We start from the raw sequence: 18,681 nt of genomic DNA, 5'->3' as shown, positions 1-18,681 counted from the left end.
ATAGGCCGTAAATATACCACAAATATACCATAAATGTACCATTCCGAGCGTAGGCCATAGACCTCACTCGACGCAGCTCGACCGAGTTATAGCCCCTACAACGACCAGGCGGCCGTAACAATCGGTGTGAATCGAAAATAACCGGAAAATTTCCAACAACTTGTCTAATGGCTCATTGTTGTACGATTGTTGTTGTTACGACTAACAAATTGTCGTGTTGCGAGTGTATTCTAAGCATTATTTAGTGCGCCATTTCTGAGAAAATGAACGCATTCGTACATAACGCTCTGTCAAGAATTTCAACTTGAGAACGGGTTACAAGGTTTTAGTGATTTAGTTTGAAATTGTTAATAAAAATATACATACGTCGGAGTGGCATAGCTTCAAGTAATCAGTAGGTAACTTATACAACCACTTTTTTTGCGAAGTCCTAAGATTGACATTGTGGTGCACTGGATGTTGACACATATTTTTAGTTTTATGCGGGTATCTATTGTGGGAAACACACACATATTATCTTAATTTCACTTTGATAGTACTTACTTATTTTATTTCTTGCAATTATTTTATCTGAAGTTTTTTATTAGAAGTATGAAATAAAATTAAGTTTCGTCCGCCAGAATGTACACTTACCTACTACTAAATAAATATCATTGATAAATATAATTCCTCCAAATAATTACATTAAAAATATTATTATTATTCGCGTGCAATTTAAATGAATGTAAGGAACGTCCGACTGAATGAGAACCCTCACGATAATAATGGCGGCCGCTAACGAGGTGACTCTGCTCGAGTGATGCTCATTAATGGTCACTTCACTCCTGTATCGATTTGTGGGCAACTTGCGAAAAAGTGGAGACATTTAGGTTAAACTGACTTGATGTACAGTCATGAGCAATATCATGTAACCACTTTAGAACCCTGTCGCACTATCATTATTTGACATTAAATGAGACTTACGGTTTAATTATCAAAAAAGTTAATATGACATGGTTTCAAAGTGTATACATATTAGTACTCGTGACCGTACGTGTAAAAATCTCTTCAGAGCAATAAGGCCGCCCATTTTTACTGTTGCTAACTGTTTTAGAAATGTTTGTATGTTTTGTTTGTTTGTAATAGAGAATATTTGATTGATTAATTGATGAACGTTTTTAAGGATTTTTGACGAGTATTACTGTGTCTGTGTGTGTTATTGTGTGAGATCTACTTACTCTGCGATTTATGACATACCCGGTATAAGATAAACAAATTATAAACTACAATCCAGTGTAACATGACAAAACAGATGTAAATTAACTTAAATCACACCAATCCAACCAAACCAATCAAATCAATCTATCTCCCGACGACTCCTCTAAAAAACAGTAGGTACTGATTGTGTACGCTGTGGTGTCACGTGATTGTCGAATGACTGATAGAAGTGTAAAGGTACGAAAGAAGAATGTTTGAATCATCTGTAATACATTATTAATGACACCCTCATCAATATAAATGTTTTATGTAAATAATCTATTATAATAATTATTATTAATAACCCATCATATTTATTAAGCCATTACTCATTACCATCAAAGAAAAATGCGTTTCAAATATTACTTATTAAAAATGTATTTGCAAATACGATCTCCGTCGATAGTCCGTTGGAGAAATGTCCCGAGGCGAGGAGACTCCATAATTAACATACATTATGAATTATCCGAAATGACCGTCTGGGTACCCTAATTATATGGTGCCTCTGGTACCTTCGAGGTAATGAATAGGTTCTCTTTTCATTAATATGTGTTCCGACCTTTATTAGATATCTTTGTTGGGACGCATTCTCGGTTATTACGTATTAATTCGATTTATTAGAAGCTGTTTTTCTTTTGTTTACGATTTGATTGCTGGGGCGTGATGTTATTATATTGGGAGAGATTGCATGACCAGGTAATGTAAACCTTATATAGTGTGTTTCTGAAACTTTGAAATGGTATGTACGATTTAAATATTTAATTTTGTGCTCCGTTCTAGGAAAGACTACGACTATCATCAAGGAGTTGATCGACGAGGGATTAAATGATAAGAGTAACTGTAATCGAATTATCAAGATCGTATATCACGCCTTCAAGATCAATTAGAAAAGATTATTAGACAAGTAAACAAAGTACCTATTTATAAATACATAGAGACGACCACCGACACACCTCTTATGCCCCGATACATTTCTCTCTATTTCGAGTTTATTCATACAAAAATATATTTTTAAGGAATTTACGTTTCCGCTCTGTTCGTTTTCTTGTATCGTGCGGGGTGGAATCAGATGGAATAAGTCGGATGAAGCGCGTTCAACGCTTCTGCATCGGCGAACATTCTGAAACTCAGTACCTATCAATACCTTGTAAACGCTGGACGGTTTCATAAGCTCTTACTGAAGGTATTCGATCCACATGTGTTTATATTTGCTTGTGCAGGCAGTGAAGAATAAACGTACTTAATATAGACTTGATTTACACTAGACCGTTTAGAGTGACATATTTATCACATTTCGCGACTTTACAGTGCAGAAGCGCCAATGCGCCGTGAAACCCCACCCATAAAGGATATGCCTTAAAGGAGGCGATACATGCATTAATTAAAATTGCTTTAATATGATTTTTCCTTTCTATGTCTCTAACAGTTAACCCGAAGTACCTAGTTGTTACTAGGTACTTCGGGGGAGCTAGGTTGTTGCCTAGCTCACATTATGCAACCAAAGACCGCCGAGAAAACCATTATGAAGCTTTAGAGCTGCATGATTTAAAGATGCCGCATAATTTCGGTTATTCAGCCTGTACGCTAGTGGCCCTCAACATAGCCAGACCAAATTAATTACCCAACCGGAACTACGCACGATCTCTATCGAGCCACGAGCTAACTATTCACTCACAACACTTTTGTGTGTTTTTCACTGGCTCAACGAGCGCGATACTGAAAAGCCTCAGGCCCCTAATTAGGCTGAAGTCGGACGTGCCAATTAATTCAAGTTTCACTCGGAAACTTTGCTGCGTCAATTAATTTCATAGTTAATTAGCAAGGCGGACAAACCGCGTCTGAAAGAAAGGCTAGCGCTAACGACGCCCGCCCTACAATGCGGCAATTACACTGCTTTGTTGCAAAATGCATTCCTATCACAGATCCATTCAGTGAGTGTTCTAACTGCCGAGTGGCAGGGCCGTGCACGTGTGTTGACTTTGCATCGTAAACTCTTTCTGAATCAATCGGAGAGCTTTTCCAATATGATTTTAAAATGTATTCACGATTAATTTGATTGTCGCGCCGATAGGAAGCAGTGGAAAATATCGCAACCTATTCTAGAATCCCAATTTAACATTTTGTCATTGAATCCCACAAAACATAACTTTGTATTTCCGTTGAATACCTCAATTTAATAATGCAAGAGGATTATATTTTATTATCTTTGAATCCTAAAACTTGTACTGATTTTAAATACTTACTTATTTAAAAAAGTTGACGCGTGTGCTTGAGACGTTTAACAATAAAATTGTTCATAAGTAATTAAATCAGGGGTATGTTGACTTGTAATATTGCTGTTTTATTGTCAATCAGTCCTTTTGGTTTCATAGAACATTCTGCTTACGAGAAAAGCAACGAATGAATTAACTGTTTTTGCAACAATATACCTATAAAAATAATTTTCTATAGGATTAGGAACATTGATATTTAGTAAGTACATAAAACTAGGCATTCACGTTATTGTACCGAGGAAAAAAAAATGTAATACGTATACTGTAAATAAATGAAATGTAAATTAAAACGTGTAATTACTTGTCCTGGATATACTTAGGTAGTCACGAGCTGCCCACATCCTCGAGAGCCAACTCGTGTCCGTTTAACACGCCAAAAATCAATAAAATGCAAATCTCTCGAACATAAACTTATAACAGTGAAAGCAAACATTCGTAAAGTTGAAGATTTGAAGTTCGCCAAACAGTTTCCGTTCGCCATAAAATTAACGGATATCAATTTTCTATGAATGGCTATTTACATCACGACGTGGAGCGAGTAAAAGTCCCCTCGATGTTCTACGAAGCAATAAATAAGGATAAGTATTTTGTTTTATTTGTAGGCATTGTTTTACATCAAGCAATAATGGCCCACGAACGAGCTCGATGTACCGAGGAGAATGTTACAACATCACGCCGGGAGACGGCATTCGGGCAATAACTCCGCGCAAATAAAATTTTAACCTCTGCTTAATATCTGGCGGAACATTTCACGAAGTGAACCTGGCAAATTGACAGACAGTAAAATATTTTATTCTCGCAATAATTTCATTTGTAAGAAAAACAAGGCGGGCGGCGCGCGGTGCCGCGGCGCTCCGCAAACATCTTCCACGTGAATTAACCTATTAAGCGCCGAATTCGGGAAATAAACTTCAGCTACTGCACTCGTAAAGTTGTATATTCTGGAACCATAAATCTATATTGACTGGTGGTTCCGCTCTCTGCGTGTTTAATGAGCACCTACAAATAAATTAAAGTCGAGTCGGTGGCGCGACCAAACGGCCCTCCTTACTGGAGTTTGCATGGATTTTTATCGGCATCTTAAACTCTTCTCGGTCGTGTACGGAGCACCGGTCTTTGTTTTCCCGCGCGATGTCATTAGTGGAAACCCTCGATTTTCGCGAGCATCGATTATTTTTAATGGGCCGCCGCCGGCAGAGGCACGCCGCACGTCGACTTCACGCTTGTCAAATATCGTATGCCTCTATTATGTCTGAACAAAACGAACCGGATGTTTACTATGAAATATATAAATTCAGCTTCAACTATCGCTTATTATTTGTTTAAGTCTTTGAATTTTAGAAAACTTGTTTTGATTTTGTTACTTCTAAACGATATGAAAATTCCCGTATCTAGGTATCTATATTAAACAATTTATGGATCTGTATATTTTTTAGTAATTTTTGCATCTGCATTTCAATTTACATTGAAAGGAAAAGTCAGGTTCGTAGTAAATGGAATTTCGTGTCCGCTGCCTACCCCAACGGGAGATGAGCATAATTTTAATTTAAGTATTTCTTATAAGTATTTCCTAATTTAGTACCAATAAGTACGACATTTGACCGCGGTTATCGATGACGTCACTAGGTACACTAGTAATCCCATACAAATTGAATAAAAAAACTCGATTTAACGTTTCGTAAAAAGTATCGCATTTGATCAACTAGTCAAGTAAAGTGCTAATGGTCCTGTCAAATTGGTCTATAACAGAAAGCTCGATGAGGTGTGGGTACTTAGTTCAGTAATTTACCTGTGGCTACCTACCCCAATTAGGAATAAGTCATTGTGTGTAGAGTGCGAAAATTAATATACTTATTAAAATAAAAAATAAATGAATATGAAGCTACAATTTCTCGAGGAATAACTGCTATCCATAAAAGCTCCAAGTCTTGTCGCTATAATATATTTTATATTTATATTTTATTAATTCGGAGTACCAACAACTATAACTATACAATGAATGCTTACAAATTTAATTAAAACAAAGTCATTTAAAGGTATTCGCAAATGAAAACATATGATGTTACAGACTTATCATCTAGGAAGTTAAGAAAGAGTGTAAATAATATTCAACTATTAATTGTTGCGTTCACACTGGGACCAAAAAAGTTATTAATAAAGATACGTCTTATCTCTGCAGCTTTTATACAAAATAGATCTAGATCTTTGTGTTCTTTAGCCAGCTCATTTAATAATTTTGTAGTTCTTAAGATAAACGAATTACGACGGTAGTTTGTGCGTGCATGCACACTCACCAAGGGTTTACTATATCTTACAGGTAATCTAGCAGGTACGTGTATATTAATATTCTCCAACAAAGTTGGGCAGTCTATTTTACCATTTAGGATATTAATTAAAAATATAACGTCAGCTGTTTGCCTTCGTATAGATAAAGGTAAGAAATGATACCTTCTACATCGAGTCTCATATCCATGATCGCGTCTCTTGCATTTGTATTGTAGGTACCTAAGAAATCGTTTCTGAATAGATTCTATTCGGTTAATGTGTATGTTGTATTGCGGGTTCCATACCACGGAAGCGTACTCAAGAATACTGCGCACGTACGAACAAAATAAGACTTTAATCGGTTTTAATGTTTTAAACCTAGATGTCGTACGAATAATAAAGCCCAAGGTTTTATAAGCCTTTTTGACTATATAGTCAATATGGTTATCATAAGCGGTTTTAGTGTCCTGCATTATTCCCAGATCCTTCATTTGGTGGGTCCTAGCAATGGCTGTACCATGCAGGCTATATGTGAAATTAACAGGTTGTGGCTTGTGAGTAAAAGTTATAACAAAGCACTTTGATATATTCAAATCAAGTTTGTTTTTCGCGCAATATTGTCCGAATCTCTCTAAATCGTACTGTAATAGCTCACAGTCGTTAACATTTTTGACAGATCTGAAAATTTTTGTGTCGTCAGCGTATAATAGAAATTTAGAGTGTGCAAAACACTCTAAATTATATTTACAACCTCATTTGTTTTAAAAAAATGTTTTCCATTAAATGTAAAATAAAATGTATAATTACTTGCCCTAGATATACTTAATATGCGTTGACCACATCCTCGAGAGCCAACTGATGTTCATTACGCAAAAAAAAAATCAATTTCACCGTCATTATAGGTGTTACCTTTATTATAGGCGTAAAGCTAGTCTTCCAATGAATACGATTCGGTAGCAAGGTTGCCTGGGATAATATTATTTTTTTCAGAGCATAAGCATGAGCTTTGAGGTCGCGGGTTCGAATCCAGCACAGGCGTACTTAAATCAATGATTGTCGAATTTGTTTTCGAATTCATGTTTGGATCATAAATCATTCTCACGTACTCAACGGTGAAAGAAAACATCGTGAGGAAACCCACATTCTCAAGAAATGCATTTCGGAGGTATGAGATCTGACCTCTATTGGGCTGGTTTTCGCGGGTTGGAAGGTCAGACAGACAGTTGCTTCTGTAAAACATCATAGATAAACTTGTTGAAGGTCAATTTAACATTTTTTAACCACGTCATTTCGCAAGGTGTTAGGTTTTGTTACTCAGACGACAACTAGAGCCGTGGTCGCGCTCACTTGGGGGGTTAAAAAAGTCACATCGAAGCAATTCATCGACAAAATAAAAGTAAGTGCGCAATGCAAACAAATGTCAAATTGCAATATTGTTTTTTAGGTTAATTGCTTGCAGTGATGTGCCGTTCCCTGGAATGTTCCCATTCTGCGTAAAATGGCACAAAAGCAAGAAACCCTTATTACTTACCTAGCCTTTACGAAGCTAAGATCGGAGTACAAGAAAGAACACTTTGAAAAAAATGCAGCTAGCATCCTTACTATTAAAGAGTTTTACAATAGGAACGTTCCCGGTAACGGCTCGTCACTGCTCGCACCGCATGCGCAGCCGATGGAGAAGTGTGTTAAGGCAGTATATATTCGCGTGGTGGAACGCACTGCCCGAGGCTCAATCATTAAGGGATCATTAAAAGCCGCGTTGCCGCACTCAACCGATGCCCTTTCGCCACTCCTGCCCTATTTCTTTGTCTGTTAAAGGGTTTTAGAATATCATTATTTTCTTTTTTCTTTTATGGAAAGACTATGTTTACGTAAAATAATAAAGTAAAATAGCAGCTTACAGCGCACTTTAAAAATACTTCCTACTAATTCAGTTTCCATATTTTTGTATTTTGTAACTTGGTAAACTTTTTGGTGTGTATTCAAAACAAAACCATTGTAGATGTTCACTATTTTGGTTTCTAAAAGAATGTTCTAATTCAGCGGGGCGTTATAAACAAAAAGTCACTTTTATTATCACTTGTTATTATTTATACGATAGAAAATAGTCACAAACACAATACACGTATTAACGCTGCGGAGGTTGGGCGAACAGAGAGAGAATGAAGGAAAGAATGAATTTAGTATGAATCCTCAGAATGAATACTAAACATTTGACATTGGCTAAAACATAATTTTAAGTAGAAGTAAATAAATCTAATTAATTCAAGGATGAAACGCCCTTTATAAACACTTAAACATGTTCATTGTGTCGTTATATGTATAGGTACACGTATCCAAAACCATTATTTTATTTCGTCCAAAACAATGGCTGCGATGATTTTAACGACATAGATTTATCACATTACAGGATAGTTATAAGTGTTGGGATGAAAAGAGTGGTAACAAAGTCGCGGCGCGGGCGGCGGCGCAAGCAAATGAGGGGCGACGCTCACTGCTAACTAAACCAATCGGGCGTGCTACAACCGCAGACGGGCGGGCCAACCGCGAGCTATGACGAATCCAATTACTGTTATATATTATTATATACTACTAACATACACTATCATGTACTCGTTATATTACTGTTATTTATTAAATGTGGTGTGAAATGGAGGAGGCCTATACCCAACAGCGGGATTATGCGGACTGATTGATGATAATTATTAATATCTATTTCCTACTCCGAATTACTGGTATTTAATAAATGTAACATTTATCAGAGTCGAGTCTAATATGAATGAAAATGAAAATTATAGTTGTATATTTTCTAAGAACTTACTACTTTTATTACTTACTTAAAAGGAGAATGGGCGAATCTGGTCCAAGAACCTCCACTGATGAGACTTATATGTAATGAAAGCTTATGCTTTCTCTATGAATCTGGCAAAGTTCTATCAGATTCTGTCCCGGGGTTCTTTTTTTACGGCCATGTTTGTCCTGGCTAAAAATGTGATAAAATACAGTGGGAGCTAAAATCGGCTCAAGATTTGTTGCTGGATAACTAAGTCTACATAAATAATTATGTATCATATTGTATATCATTTTAAAGAGGATCTTTTCCAGAATCCGAAACATAAAAAAAAAACAAAAAAAGTCTTTATGTAAGCGAATTATAGTCAATTTGCATCTGCAGCGCCATTGTTTCTCGGTAGCTAAGTTCAAGTTTCATGCCTTTTACCCCTTCCAAAAGTATCTTACCGATTTTTTTTATATTGCTTCCGGAATTTGATCTGAGTGATAATAACAAGAAAAATAAATAGACACCTCTCCGATAGAGACCGCCTAAGCTATTGCCTATTGCAAGAAATCGTCATCATTAGCAAGTCATTACGGTATTGCATATTATAAGCTTATCAGCAACTTGGAACTTGGTCCAAGAACCTCCACTGGTGAGACTTGCATGTAATGATAGCTTATACTTGTCCTATGATTCTGGCAAAGTTCTATCAAACTCTGTCCTAGGGTTTTTTTACGGCCATGTTTGTCCTGAGTGTACAATAGTGGACTGCAAAATCACCTCAGGATTTGTTGTCGAAAAACTATTTAACTAAGTCTATATACATAATTATATATCATAATGTATATCAATTTTAAAGGGGAAGGTTATCAGAATCAGAAACACAAATAAAAAAATGCATTAAGTATGTAAACGACTTTTAGCCAACTTACGTCCGTAGCACCATTTTTCTCAGCAGCTACGTACGAGTTTCGCGCCTTCCAACCTTTCCAAAGAAGCCCAATCATTTTTTCCTTCTTCTGATATTGCATTCTTAACCTGACAAGTGACAACAACAAGAAATAAAATAGATACCATTCCGATAGAGGCCGCGTAAGCTATGGACCTATTGCAAGATGACGTACTCAAAGGCTAGTCATTATAATCCAACAGACGTAACATAATTAGAATGCGGGAGGACGCAAATGTAGTATGTTTTCTTTCACCACAATCTTGTTTTATTAATCCAGGCTTATATCTTGTCTTATAAACAATGCCGAATGGTACAACAAACGTATCGTAAACGTAAGGTTGCCTGGTAGTAATTGCTACCTTGGCAATAAAGCCGCCTTTTGCACCAGTTATTGCCTGAACTTGTTTAATAAATGTGTTTCTTTTGTATACAATAGAGTCATTGTATTGCATCTTGATTAGAATGACTTATTTCTTGTTTCTCTCGTACTAAGCTGTATACTGTTAGTGTTAAAGAGACACATATTTCGTCTCTTTCGCATAAGGCGATGTACTACATTTCCGTCCCACCGCATATTAATCATGTTACGTCTGTTGGATTATAATGACTAGCCTTTGAGTACGTTATCTTGCAATAGGTCCATAGCTTACGCGGCCTCTATCGGAATGGTATCTATTTTATTTCTTCTTATTTTTTTTTTTCTTTGTTGTCACTTGTTAGGTTAAGAATGCAATATCAGAAGAATGAAAAAAAGAATGGGCTCCTTTGGAAAGGTTGGAAGGCGCGAAACTCGTACGTAGCTGCTGAGAAAAATGGTGCTACGGACGTGAGTTGGCTAAAAGTCGTTTACATAATGCATTTTTTTTATTTGTGTTTCTGATTCTGATAACCTTCCCCTTTAAAATTGATATACATTATGATATATAATTATGTATATAGACTTAGTTAAATAGTTTTTCGACAACAAATCCTGAGGTGATTTTGCAGTCCACTACTGTACACTCAGGACAAACATGGCCGTAAAAAAACCCTAGGACAGAGTTTGATAGAACTTTGCCAGAATCATAGGACAAGTATAAGCTATCATTACATGCAAGTCTCACCAGTGGAGGTTCTTGGACCAAGTTCAAAGTTGCTGATAAGCTTATATGCAATACCGTAATGACTTGCTAATGATGACGATTTCTTGCAATAGGCAATAGCTTAGCCGGTCTCTATCGGAGAGGTGTTTATTTATTTTTCTTGTTATTATCACTCAGATCAAATTCCGGAAGCAAAATAAAAAAAATCGGTAAGATACTTTTGGAAGGGGTAAAAGGCATGAAACTTGAATTTAGCTATCGAGAAACAATGGCGCTGCAGATATAAATTGACTATAATTCGCTTACAAAAAGATTTTTTTTTGTTTTTTTTTATGTTTCGGATTCTGGAAAAGATCCTCTTTAAAATGATATACAATATGATACATAATTATTTATGTAGACTTAGTTATCCAGCAACAAATCTTGAGTCGATTTTAGCTCCCACTGCATTTTATCACATTTTTAGCCAGGACAAACATGGCCGTAAAAAAAGAACCCCGGGACAGAATCTGATAGAACTTTGCCAGAATCATAGGAAAAGCATAAGCTTTCATTACATATAAGTCTCATCAGTGGAGGTTCTTGGACCAAGTTTCATACAAAAGTGCCCATTGTCATTTAATTGTAGTCAGTTTGATAAGCTCTTGTGTATGCCGGAAAAAAATAGTAGAAGATAATTATTTCTTTTCTTCTATTAAACGTTGTGCCTAACCTTTAGCTCTTGACAAAAACTTTTAAAAACAAATCCTTCTAAATTAGGTAATTCCCGACCAAAATAGCGTTTTTCAAACCTTACGATTAGCGTAAAAATCGTGAGTTTAATATAGAACAAGATGTGTAACATAGATATACTAAAGATATATACAGATAACCGCGCCGTCGCGCTTTCATAGTGGGAAGGTAGCTTGAACAGAGGGTTACGCGGTTGAACCGCGCGTCTGCCCCGATCATTTACCATCATTTGCGGGACTGCTTTTTAAACCTCATCTGCTTTTAATGCCTGAATCCTTTCGCCTTCGCTTGTTATCCGGAAACAATACAATACTCCGCGATTTCAGGCGTCTAGTTAAAACGAACTCTTTATCGTCTTTGCTCTTTGACTATGAATCTATACTACTACAGTCGTTGTTATTGAAAGTTCTGAATTGAGTTTATTATTATTAATTGTAGTGAGTGCATTAAATTGGTGGAAAATAAAAATTACCATCTGAGAAAAATACATTGTTCGAAGTGTCATCCTTGTGGTGATGGTGATCATAAACTGGGTAAGCAAAACGACAAATCGTCGGAGGACAACTTGCAATAACTTTACCTAAATTAATTGTTTCTCTAAGCTGTCACCTACCGCTTTACTACGAAATAAGCTAGTGCCGTACGTTTTTCTATGACGTCACAGTGTGCTTTTGCATAAATTCCATAGTCATTTCGTGTTTTGACGTTTAGTCATTAATTTTACATAATTTTTAAATACTTACCCTTAATTGTACCGATAACTTATGTATGCCGTAATTGTCATATATATTAGTCACAATACCGTAACCTTCTAAATGTAAAAATGTTTTAATGTATGTGATGTGGCTGTACTTTATAAATAAATAAATAGTAAAAAGTAAGTGATTTGTCTAATAGGAAACTAGCCATATGTTATCACCTATTAAAATTCGCGAACTTCTTTCGTGGCGCGGATTATATGTATTTGAAAATTGGGGGGTTAAAATGGCCACATCGAAGCAATTCATCTAAGAAAGCAATATTGCTATTTGACATTTGCGCATATAAAAGTAAATGCGCAATGCAACCAAATGTCAAATAGCAACATTGCTTTCTTAGATGAATTGCTTCGATGCGGCCATTTTAACCCCCCTGGTATTACTAAAAATAAATACCTTCGTTTTATTATAAGGCGGTTATTGATATTTTGTCGAAATATTAGGTACTTATGTGCCTACATAAAAAAATCGTAAGTAAGTACCCCATTAAAAGTTTTAGAGACATTAAGAGACTTTATCAGAATCTTACAAGTTGTTAATATGTTAGAAAGTGTTTTAATACCTTAACGTTAATTTTAGCTTGTTGCGGGAATATAAATAGAATTTATTGAGTCATTACTTATTACTAAACTTTTATGTGTTGTAAAACTCGCGGGAACAGGTCCTTTAATAATAATGTGTAAGAGTTAATATTATAACAATTTATTAGAAAAAAATAAATATATCGAATACTTAATTACTTGTTGATTGATTTTTTTATGGACTGTAAGCCAGAAGGGGATTAACGTTGAGTTTAAGGTAATATTACATACTTATACCTATTTACTTACGATCTACAACAATGATTAATGTTCTAGAAAAATTTGGCAAATGCCTGGAATCTAAAATAAGTTAAAATTAGAGTTGCGAATTATTAAAAGAGCTCTTTCCATATTCACAAAAATATTTTTTTATTATTCTCTATAGATTCATGTCTACGTCTAACCACAATAACAACAAATCGATACTGATAAATTACCAATCTCATAACTTTTTTTTGACGTGACTTATTGTAGATTTGCCGCAGATGGCATTAACTACTTGGCCGGACAAATGGGGAGCGCTGAAGGCACTCACCCGGTACTCGAGATACATCAACTGCACTCGTATCAAACCCGCTAAATAAGATCAAAATTTAGTAAAGGAGTTGCCATAACTAAGCTAAACATGAATATTACCCAGCCAACTTTGAAATGTAGCCAACTTATTTAAATTGTACCAGTTTACATTACTTTATCATACGGTAAAAGAACAATGTTCAATTTTATTGCTAATAGGAAGAACTAGGTATAGAAATGTATTAGCTACAAAAATAAAGCTTTTTCGGGCAGAAAAGAAAAGCTTTGAACAACCAGGCACCACGTGCTAGAATATGACAATAGAATGCAATGTCATTGTTTACTTATACGTAGTCTGTTAGGTTGGTGGTTAACAGTAGCTAGGTAATTATTACGAATACTTATTTTAATAATGTGCTTTATCTTTATTGTATGTTTGGCGTTTTTGTCAAACTAGAGGAACTTGGGTAAAATTAACCCAATCAAAATCTCCACTGGTATCTTTCGAAACAACAACTATATCATCAAAAATTTCATCGTAAGTAATTCTTTCTACAACATCTAGAAAAGTCGGCGAGCAAGTCTAAACCCCGTTGTTCTTTTGTTTTGTTTACCGCGTAATTCCCACTTTGATAAAATTTTTGATACCAAATAAATCAGAATCATTTATTCAACGTAGGTACTCGTAAATATCATAGATAAATTTGTTGAAGGTCAATTTAACATTTTTGAATCTACATCATTTTGTTCCTTGTATTGTTATGTCTTTCACAGTTTCTCGGAAGGAGAGATTAGAGGTAAATAAATAAATGATACCTACATATGACGTCATATTTAAGAGTGTCTCTAATCCGGATGGGTATCGCTCGCTCGTTATCGTTACCGTGCGCTCATTACGTCACGATAGAGCTCCGCTGCGTGAGCTCTGCGCTCACTCGTGTAATTGCTGCAGTAACTGATGCACTAAATGTTCTGTCAAGTGTTGTATGTGACTGTGTGACACAAAGAGGTTTTCTTTGTACTTTGTCGACTTTTATAAACATTGTAATAATTTGTTTGATAATAAATAAGTAAGAGATTTCCATCGTATTTTATCCAGACTATTTTTTAATATTGGAAACTTCATATATGTGGAAAATTTTTGTAAGCATTTAGTTTCTTATAGTGTTATACATTTGTGCTATTTTGCTGTTAATTTCCCTAAAAAAAAATAAAAAAAAAATAAACGGTATATGAGCCCTATAAAATATGTAAATTTTTTACTGTATAATATTGAGAATCTGAGTCTGTGACTGAGGTTAACCTCTAATCTGGTTCTCGATCGTACCTTCCTTTTGTTATCGTTACCGCGCGCTCAATATGACACGATATAGCGCTCTGCTGCGTGAACTCTGCGCTCACTTATAATTGCTGATACAGAGTTTGCATAACCGAAAAAATATCATTTAAAATAGTTAGCGCTATGACGTCACGTATTATATAAAGGCACTGTTATTTTATACCATAGTCTTGACGACTATAGTAAATACCAAGATTTTTTAAACGCCGCAAAGATCTTCCTATTTGCGTCATAGAAAAAGATTTTATTTTTATTATTTAAGAAAAAAGAAATAAATAAAAAATAAATTGGCCTACTTATATCTAGACAGGTCCTACATTCTTCTAGCTCGTTTATGTTATACACATCAAAGTTTATAATCAACTGCCTAACATATTAAAAGAAAAAGAAAGTAACAAAATAATTACTTATTAAAACAATAAATAAAAGAACTTCTAATTAATAAATGTTACTACAGCACTAGTGAATCATTAAGGCAAATGATACTGATGTTACTATTTCAAAAGCTTCCTTCTCTCTTTTAAACTTCTATTTTGTTGTGCCTGAAAGCGTCTATGATGTGAAACTCAAATGTAACTTACCAACTTGTACACCATCATAATATGCAAATAAAATATATTTAATTGACTTTCAAACCCTGGATTTATGCACTATTTTAGACGATATTTTATAAATAAATTACACTGTTTACGTGCATATCCTAACATTTTATGACTTTCAGTATAGGTGGGTAATTTAATTAATCACTTACAGACAAGTTTCACCCTTAGATAAGGATGTTTTAATTTTTTTTTAGATATACTTACCAGTAAGTATAGTCTTAAATAGCAATACAAATACTATAAAAACCCTTATTTAGCTCAAAACAATCCAATCAAACCACAAAATCGACTACAATCATCGCTTCCAAAGTTTTCGCATCAAAATTCACTTTGTGGACAAAAAGTCGCGAATATAGAGCCGGAGCGAGAGCACCCCAATCGAAATGGAAAAACGATCCTTGCAATAGCCATAAAAAGATCGCGGCTAATAAAACGAGTAGAGGTTGTCAGCGATGATTTGAGTCGCGCGGGGGGTGCGCGGGCGCGCGCGCCGCGACAGCGGGACGGGACACGGTTTGGGCGGGCGGACATTTTTATCTCGCGATAGGAAAAGTATGTAGGGCTGCTGCACTTTGAGGGGCATTTATAGTAGCCGGATTATGTTAAGGTAAAATGTATAATTTTATAGTGAAAGTAACATTATAAACATACAGTATTGATTCAATTAATTTACGATTATTCTGTTTACTTTTTTCAAAAAACCTACTTGTCTGTAGTCTACGTACAACATGCACTGTAAACATTTTTTTATATTTTATTTTCACAATTTTATTTTGACTAAAAAAAAAATAAGAAAGTGGACTTAGTTACACCAATATAATTCAAGTGCCGCTGTACCGCTTATTATGACTATTGCTTATTGTTTTTTTCCCACCCCGAACACATATGGAAGTTATTTTGAAATATGCATTTTTTTATAGCAGAATAATTATTTAAATTACACAAAAAAATTAAAATAGCATATTTTTTTTTATTATGCCCTCTTCAATTTACCTTTAAGCTATTCGCGGATTAACGGATTTTCATTGATTATTTGTGTATTAAGGGAGTATTTTGAATTGTAATAATATGACATAAGTAAATAAATTTGGTGATTGATTTTTAATGCCAATTTTATTAATACTTAATAACTAAGACAAGAAAATAAATTAAAATAAATCGAAGAAGTGACAACCCTGCGGATAAAGGAAAAGCGATCTGCAAGCGATACGTTCCCGATGAGAACTGATGTGTTTCCACCAAATCAGTTCCAACAAATGCCGCCTGGTTCTTTTTTGTCGATGAATGAATAATAAATTTTACCTTTTTTTCGTTCGGAATGTTATGCTGTTAGTAACTTAGTATATATTCAAACTTGATAATTTATGTTGCAGGTATGTACTTTGTGTTCAATTCATACTTTATAAAATAAAACATTTTGTTAATAATCAACTGTTGAACGACAGGGGAAAAAATCTTTTCTTTTTTCACAGCCCACTATATAGAGTTGAATAAAGTTGCGTGGAGGAAAGGGTCTGAGAGGCTTTTGCCCTACAATGGGATGGTACAGGTTGAATATTTTCGATAACATGTTTTGAGTCATTATTACTTAACTACCTTAAGCACCTATCACAAGACGCTATATTAAATTAGTGAAAGGTGAAAAGAGTTGTCACACATCATATACACAATCTATCTGGCTAAGCACTCCGATACATATACATATAACATGTGTCTACAATTTGCTTTCTGACACCCTGTGTCTCTAACCACCCCAACATCAGACGTAAGTTATGAGTGATAAGTGAGTATTTCGACTTTCTCAAATTTTTGTATTTTAGGGCTGACACAGTCATATTTTTAATTATGAAAAGTATGTACGTACTTACGGGCGAATTGACAAGTTTTTATTGTACTTATGCAAACTTTTGTCTGTGAACTTTGACAGATCGATTTCAAATATACTGTTTCAATTTTATTCTTACTGAAAATCTTAAATTTTATGAAATTATGTATAGGTACTTAAAAAGATTTATAAATTATTTGTTTCTATAGAAATAAAATGCAGTTTCGTAAAATAAATATTTTTTGCAAAATGTAGAGGGACCTTTTATGAAAAATCGATCTTACAAAACTTTTCAAGACCCAAGAAAACTTACGTTTCGTGCATCCATTATCATTCGACAAAAGTTTCGAAAAAAGTTTTAGCAGTTTCAAAACTTACTTGGCGTGCGTGTGTGGGGTGCGGCGAATATCAGAAGCACGTGGAGCTTTCACACGCCCACCTCGACTCTACACCACACCAGGACCGGCCAACAAGCGGGTAAACAGTTTCGACAGAGTTCAGTGCCCAAAGGGAAAAGTTTATAGACTTCCAAAGTTTAGAGCATATCGTAAAAATGAGCAAAGTTGTAAGATATCCGCGCGAAGATGAGCGGCGGAGGTCGCGTCGAGAGCCCGACTGAACGTGGTGCCGGGCCGAGCGGCCGCGCCGCGCGCTGGGCGGAGCCACCCGCGGCCCGCCTGGCCCCGCCCACCCGCAACCACGCCCACCTGAATTAATAAAGGCGGCAAACACCGCCGGACACGCGGACAATGCCGCATTGTCCTGTGCCCAAAATAGTTTCAATTAGAATCGAGGACAAGGCACAAAAGCGCCCACCAGCGGATCATTCACGGCGAAATTGGCCGGTGCATGAGCGATTAGCGAACTACAACAAAACTACAGTTTCAGTCCCAATAACGAACAGAATCACTGTTCCAGATGAGTGACATTGTAACGTATGCTTCAAATTATCTATTCCAGTCATACCTTAACTACTTTAGAACTAGTTTGAACTGCGGTCTTGTTAAGATCAATACATATTAGAATTGCCACATTAGTTTTCCGGCCAAGTAGTTAATGCCATCTGCGGCAAATCTACAATAAGTCACGTCGAAAAAAAAGCCACATTAGTTCAAAGACTTTTACTTAGCTTGGAAATTGACTTTAATACCCTTAAGGTGGGACGTGTGATCAAAATTTTGAGTACTAAGTATCTAAAGATAAAAACTTAAACTTCATTTCGTTTATGAAAAATAATACTAGGTAATGAACGCTTTTGAATATCTAGTATTTAATCTTCCCGGAGAAGCAAAATCTGGTAACCATTCACGATTGACTGCGCGGATACTAAATTTTGATCCAAATAAGGTAGAGTCAATTTATCCAAATCCATCGTTTGCTTTCCTGACCAAAGGATGGAGGGAAGAAGCTGTCCCTTGAATAAATATCGACTTCTCTCCAAATTCCAGTCCAATTTCTGCACAATACTACAGATACTTACTGCTATATTTGCAAACCAGTCTAAAATACTGAACGTTTCTATTAGACTATATAAGATAACCATAATAGATTTGAATTTGTCCTCCTTTACATAAGATTAATTTACGCATTATAAAACTTGTATAGAATGAACAATGGAATAATATTTCAGAATTTACATAGTGAATAAGGTATATGCAACAATTATTTCGCCTCATTATTAGTACAGATGCAGCAATAGCAAGTCCGATCAAGCAGTATTTGCCATCATACATACATAAAC

General features: G+C 35.4%; 1 protein-coding gene across 2 annotated transcripts in view; it reads right to left on the bottom strand.

Moving 5' to 3' along the window:
• The window catches only part of LOC126366887 (LIM domain transcription factor LMO4), a 168,394-nt gene extending 150,852 nt beyond the window's left edge, over positions 1–17,542 (bottom strand). The window contains exon 1 of one of the 2 annotated variants that reach the window (XM_050010323.1): positions 17,315–17,542. The gene's annotated coding sequence lies outside the window, so the exon portion shown is untranslated. The remainder of the gene's footprint in view (positions 1–17,314) is intronic. The other variant, XM_050010390.1, reaches the window with a different exon arrangement.
• Positions 17,543–18,681: the final 1,139 nt, after the last annotated feature.

The sequence above is a fragment of the Pectinophora gossypiella genome, chromosome 1 (assembly GCF_024362695.1).
Source record: "Pectinophora gossypiella chromosome 1, ilPecGoss1.1, whole genome shotgun sequence".
NCBI lineage: Eukaryota > Metazoa > Arthropoda > Insecta > Lepidoptera > Gelechiidae > Pectinophora > Pectinophora gossypiella.
Note: the sequence above shows the minus strand (reverse complement) of the source record. Positions and strands in the feature narration are given on the sequence as shown.